This window comes from Anastrepha ludens, chromosome X (assembly GCF_028408465.1).
Source record: "Anastrepha ludens isolate Willacy chromosome X, idAnaLude1.1, whole genome shotgun sequence".
Lineage (NCBI taxonomy): Eukaryota > Metazoa > Arthropoda > Insecta > Diptera > Tephritidae > Anastrepha > Anastrepha ludens.
The window spans coordinates 60,632,581-60,639,868 of record NC_071503.1 but is presented as its reverse complement, the minus strand read 5'-3'; positions in this window follow the sequence as shown (position 1 = coordinate 60,639,868).

The following is a 7,288-nucleotide window of genomic DNA, read 5'->3' as shown; positions in this document are numbered from 1 at the left end:
GGAAGCAGTGCTCATTAGCAGCAGGAAGAAGGTGGAGACAGCAAATATAATTGTGGGCGAAAATACCATAGGATCAAATCCGTTCATTAAATATATATATTTGGCGCGTACACTCTTTTTGGGTGTTTCCGATCTCCTCCCATTATTGGTGGTGTGCGTCTTGATGTTGTTCCACAAATGGAGGGACCTACAGTTTCAAGCCGACTCCGAACGGCAGATATTTTTATGAGGAGCCTTTTCATGGCAGAAATACACTCGGAGGTTTGCCATTGCCTGCCGAGGGGCGACCGTTATCAGAAAAATGTTTTTCTTAATTTTGGTGTTTCACCGAGATTCGAACCAACGTTCTCTCTGTGAATTCCGTATGGTAATCACGCACCAACCAATTCGGCTACGGTGTATTAATCGACCATAGGCTGAACTTCAGAGATCACCCATCATACGCCAGCAGCAAAGTGGCAGAGGCAGTAACAGCACTGACGCGCGTAATGATGAACACTAGAAGCCCTAGGCAAAACCGCAGGAGACTACTTAATACCGTGGTCTCATCGATTTTGCTGTATGCAGCTGCAGTATGGGTGGCAGTAACTAATTGCAGCTCATATGTGAATTGTATGAAATCAGTGTATAAACTGAGTGCCCTCAGAGTGTGCTGCGCGTTTCGAACGGTATCAGAAGACGCCACTATGGTTATTGCAGGACTACTCCCACTAAATTTAATGGCAAAAGAGTACGCTGAAGTTTACAAAAACAAAGCTACTTCAGAACGGCAGACAATACGCAATGAAGCAAGAGAGCGTAGCTTACGTTCATGGCAGGAAAATTGGAGTTCGTCCCTGAACGGACGCTGGACGTACCGTCTAATTCCCTTAATAGCCAAATGGGTCAACCGTAAACATGGACAGACTATTATCTGACGCAAATACTGACGGGACATAGGTGTTTTAAATCCTATCTATATAGGTTTAAGCACGAAGACGACCCGTACTGTTCTCATTGTGCACCAGATGTAGAAGACGCAGAACATGTTTTGTTTGTCTGTCCGCGATTTGTGTTCGAAATGGAGGAATAAGCACTAGGATGGGGAAGCCACTTTCGGCTGATAACCTAGTAGATATTATGATAGAGTCAGAAGAACATAGGTCCGCTGTACGTAATATGCCAAAAATAGTAATCTCCAAACTGCGTCACGCTGAACAACAGCGCAGATCTTCATGAAGAGGCAATAGGTCGCTCCCCTTCCCGTCAAGTGATACTTGACGGTTGACGTCGCTGACCAACACAGCGCAAATTTTCAAGAATTGGCAATAGGCCGCTCCCCCTCCCGCGAAGTCATGCCTAATGGTTGTCCCACGATGGGAGGGAAAAGGAGCTGGGGTGGGTTTTTAGTGGGTGAGTCGAAAGGCAAGTCCCAAACCCTCCGGCTTTCAATGCTTTGTGTCACCTCAACAAAAAAAACAAACATGCACGATGCGTCGTGGTTAGGACATGGTTGCTTCAGTACATACATATGCACATACGTAAGACTATAAGAATTCATGAAGCAGTTGGAGTCTTGTACAAACATAACATAAATGATATACACACATTCTGTTAAAAAAGTAACGGGAATTGTTCAATAAAACGCAAAATAATTGTTCAATGATAGAAATTTATTTTGTTGCCTTCAAAATAGGCTCCATTTGAAGCAGTATACATATGCCTACGATTAGTTAAGCGTTAAACGCGTTTGAAGAGATCTTCTTCAGCTCCTTCAGCGAATTCTCCCTCATGGCCTCTATCGACTCAAAGCGGCGTTCGCGGAGAGGCAATTTAAGTTTTGGAAAAGGAAAAAGTCACAGAGGGCTAAATCCGGCGAATACGGTGGTTGTTCGATGGTATTTGTCGAGTTTTTGGTCAAAAAAGTGTTCACAATATGAGCCTTGTGAGATGGTGCGTTGTCATGGTGCAAGATACATGAGTTTTCTTTCCAAAAATTGGGCCGTTTCCTACACACATTCTCTCTCAAACGTGGCATAACTTCCAAATAATATTCTTTATTTGCCGTAGAACCATTTGGAACGAAAACCGAGTGCACAACACCATGGTAATCAAACAAAACGAGTAGGATGACTTTCACTTTTGACCGACTTTGACGTGTTTTTTTGGGTTAGCGACATGGATAGCGCCATCCAATCGCCTTGAATGGTTTGCATGGCAAACTCATATACCCACGTCTCATCACCGGTTGTAATGCGCTGGCTAAAAGTTCGGTTCGAATTCACTTGATCAAGCATGTCTTCAGCCACCTTCTTCCGATAAATTTGTTGAAAAAAAATTCATCTCTCTTGGAACGAGTCGAGCAGCCAAGCGTATCATGTCCAACTGATGGTGTAAAATGTTGCGAATTGATTCCTGAGACATGCAAAGGTAACGAGGTACCTATCTCAAACTTAAATGATGGTTTTCCAACACCATTTTCTTGACTTTGTCGACGTTTTCATCCGTTGAAGACGTTGATGGGCGACCAGATCGGAACAAATCTTCCACAACTTCTCGGCCCTCTGTAAAGCCGTATACCACTCGCAGACCCGTGTTTTAAGTAAAGTGCACTCGCCATAGGCTTTTTGCAACATTTTCGACGATTCGGCACTTCAAAACTCAAAATTTAAGACAAATTCGTTGTTCGTTTTTTTTATCCATAGTAAAAATCGCAGAGGCGAAAAACAAGATAATTGACAGATCACCCTGAAACTCTGCGACACTATAGAGGACAGTTGTATCAACATTTAAAAAAAAAATGTACACATATATATGTGTAACGCACGCTTTTAAATGAACAGTTCCCGATATTTTTTTCACAGAATGCATGTATTTATATATATTCATATATATTTGTATATTTATTTACCAAATGTTATGAACAGTTCCCGATATTTTTTTCACAGAATGCATGTATTTATATATATTCATATATATTTGTATATTTATTTACCAAATGTTATTTATATACATATTATTTATTGTATTGTATATACATACGTATATGAATATGAATATACCAAAACACTCCATTCTCGTCTAAAATTAGTTTCAACTCAAGAAATTAGTAAAAATTTTCATCAAGTTTGTATATAGTTTTAGATTTAGTAAAACGCACGCGCCAAGATGTCAGGTCATTTTACCAGGTATTTTGTCTCTGTTGTAATCTTATTTATAAATAAAAGCAGAGAACATTAAAGTAGGTAGGTAGGTAGGTAGGGTGGTTGTCGTAAGACACACTTAGACCTTCGGCAGGTCCATTGTGATACCACTGGAGTAAAGTTACTTTAATCTAAATTTTGGTTCTTATAATTCAAATACATATATCTTTGAATGTACATACATTTAAGTTTTTTGAAAATATAAAATGAATAAAACTTCTTTTGTCAAGGGAAGATAGAAATAATCTCATTCAAATGCCGTCGGCCACTCGTCAATTCAATTTACTGCAGAAGCCAAAAACTGTGCAGAGACTTTATTTTTGACAACTCACACTATCCGTAGCACGTGAGACTTCTCTATATTTTAACGTTCTCTTATGCGCATGTATTAGGTTGCAAACACAGTGCACGCTGAGACGAAGACGAAGATGAAGACGAAGCTGAAGACGAAAAACAGTCCAGAACAAATAGTATGAATTCGCTCGTTCGTACGCATAGTGCGCGCTGTGACGAAGACGAAGATGAAGACGAAACGCAAGCAATCAGCTTCAAACGCTGCTGTACTGAATTTGAAGACGAATCGCTTGCTAGTTACCGGGGTTTTAGTTTGTTTGTTCTGTCTATGCCTTGGCACGTTAATTAAGTTAAGGCAGTCGATAAACAAGTAATTAAATGAGAAGTAATAATCAATAAAAGGCATAAAACTAAATATATTTTAAATTATTTTTTACCTTAACGTCTCAATTAGCCTTTCAGCACATATAATTGGCGTTTTATTAAAATTAGCCCAATTTTTAAGAATAAGTGGCTCAATTTTAATTAGAATATAATCAAATGTGCTAATTGTCATTCTGGTATATTCCACGGGTCATGTTCTCCGATTTCGATGTAACTCAAATATGTTGCTCTCTGGTCAAAATAATGAGACACGTATTTTTTTGTTCGCCCGAAAACAATTTTTTTCAAGAGTTATCGGCAATTTTGTTTTTCGGCTCAAAATCGATTTTTTTTAATTATATAAGAAATTTTTTTTTTTAAATACCCATAACCAAAATGATCGTCATTACTTACACAAGCGACTTACTGTAGAAACAATTGCAAAAAATTAGTTGAACATTTTTTATTTAGCAAAAAAGAAAAAAAATTGAAATTTTTTCGAAATTCAATATTTCAAAAAGTGTATTTTTTATAACTTTTTCCAAATCAAGAAGACACCTCAAACTTCAATTGAGCTGAATGCCCAGTAGCTAAAATGAGTTGTTTTTGAGTAATGAATTTTTGAGTAAAAAACTTGTTTCGCACTTTTTGTTTTTTGGAAAATAAAAAATTTTCAACAACTTTTTTGCAATTGTTTCTACATGAAGTCGTTCGTGTAAGTAATGACGATCATTTTCAATCCAGAATCATTAAAATCGGTTCATTTTTGACTAGGTTATGGGCATTTAAAAAAAAAAATGTCTTATATAAGTAAGAAAAATCGATTTTAGCCGAAAAACAAAATTGCCGGTAAATCTTGAAAAAAAAATTTTTCGGGCGAACAAAAAAATACGTGTCTTATTATTTTGACCAGAGAGCAACATATTTGAGTTACATCGAAATCGAAGAACATGACCCGAATAGCCTGGTTGTATTGAAATGGAAAGCATCCAAATGCTTCTCTTCCCAAATTTATAGGGTGTACTTTTTTATTTACTTTTATACGTTTTAATTTAAAATATAAGCTTTGCTCAAAATCAGCAGGTAATCATCTGATGAGGAATCCATTGCGACTAACATAACAAAAGCGCAACCAATTCGTCTTGCACTGTGCAACCTATTCGCTTACTCGCAAGGCAAGCAATTTCTCTTCAGCTTCGTCTTCATCTTCGTCTTCCTCTCAGCGTGCACTGTGTTTGCAACCTTAGAGAAAATAAAATATTTGTAAATGTGTTGGAATTTTTGTCGAAAGCTCTCAGCACTGCCTTGTAGGTAAGTTTATAATATGATATTTCTTCAGTTAATCTCTGAACGTACACACACAAATTCCAGAGAACGATAAATATAGAGAATTCTCACGAGCTACGAATAGTGTGAATTGTCAAAAATGAAGTGAAGCCGCGAACACTATTTCACCTCGCTCAACTCGAAGGCGGGGAAGTTCTTAACAGACCTGATTACAGTGAATTATGTACAAGTACATTGGCTCTGCTCAGTTTTTGGTTTCTGTATGAAATCAAATTGACAAATGCCGACGGCATTTTGCAAGGCATTTGCTTGTGCATTTTTATGTTCCCTTGGTAAACGAAAATTTAGTAACTTTAATGCACACATTTTGTTGTGTGCGTTTTAGTAAATTTGATGAAAATTTTTACTAATTTTTCGAGTCGAAATTAATTTTAGACAAAAATTCAAAGAGCATATTGGTATATTGATGAATATATGGATATGCATATCAATATATGTATATATACATATATTTTGTTAGTTATATTTGTGCAAAAGTTCAATTGCATCTTCAATTCTTATAGTGTTACAAATGTATCTGCACACCCACTGCAGCAAAAATGACCTACCTCACGACGCATTGCCTTCAGGCCCGGCAGAAGACTTTCAGCCTGGGTGGGTAGTTGGTTAGGGTGAAGGAGGAAGGGGGGGCGATGTCGGCAAGAAAAAAGATTTTTTTTAATTTTCAAAAATTTGTTTACTATCATTTCTTATTGAAGTTACAAAATATTATCATTAAGGTAAATATCGTAACTCTACGTATAAATAAGCAACCTACTTTAATAGAAACTCAGGTGCGCAATGCAAAATTTGCGGTGCGCTTTGCTTTTCGTGAAATAAACTGATTTAATAACTTTTCTAAATCAAGTTTGTCTGTAATCTCGCGATACACATGTAAAATAGCAATGTTATTAAGCCGATCCTGCGACATTGTAGACCTTAAATATGATTTGAGTCGACGGAGAACAGAAAAACTTCGTTCATTTGAACAAGATGAGCCAGGAATCGTGATGAGCAAGCGAACAAATCGCTGGAATTCTGGAATAATCCCTCTAACCCATTCATATTTTTTTAGAAAATCTACAACCTCTCTCAAGTTATTAGCTTGCTCATTTTGTCTTTTTAGAAGTTCCATAAACATGTTTCTGTCGCTAAGCAAACGTTCTTTGTCAAAATCATCTTTATAAAATTTCACAATGACATCAATGTCTGCGGCCTGACCGATTGCAAACCTTTCCAACAATTTGAAAAATTGCGCGGAATCATTTTCAAATCGCCTTCTCAGTGACGAAATTAATTGATCATAAATTTCGATGTACGACTTTCTGAAAAAATCTTTAGCAGTCTTGAATTGAACGTTTGTGGTTGTACCTGTATCGAGGCGTTTCGGAATTTTTTGTTGACGCGGAATTCGTGGTTCGTCAATTTCGAGATCCTCAGCTGCTTGGACGCTTTTTTGCCAAATTTCTTCAAATTTGGAGTCACGAGAAGCGTTTAAAACGTCAGTCACTGCTCCGACTTTTTCGCATGATTCGATGACGGAAAGATTCATCTTTTGCAGGTCTTTGTTCAATATTTCGATGCGATCAAACATTTCTATTAACATGTTCAAATAAAACGTACAATCAAAAGACTGCATGTAATCGTAGAATCCAGATGCCTTGGCTGACATTGCACTGTTAATTTCCTTGTCGACACTGCGATCATGGAAAAATTGCATCAGTTGAGCATAATTGTCCCTCACAGTTTTTAAAGATTTTATTCGTACAACCCATCTGTATCATGAAAATAACAAAATCTAAAAATCTTAAACATGTATGTATATTTCGACGTGCCATACGAAAACTAACACTTTTAAATTTGCCTACGAAAAATTGCACTTTCAAAATGATGTAAGAAAACTAACACTTTTAATTTGTGCTGGCGAAAACGAAACAATTTTAGGTAGTACATTTTCTTCAAACAAAAAGTGAAAGTGTTAGTTTTCTTCAGACACAAAATTCCTAGTGTTAGTTTTCGTATGGCACGCCGATTTAAACTGAATAAAAAAAAATTGGTGCACTAAAATTTTTTTGAATTTCGTTAGACATGGTGCTAAGATGGTATTTCTAAAATCTTGTAAT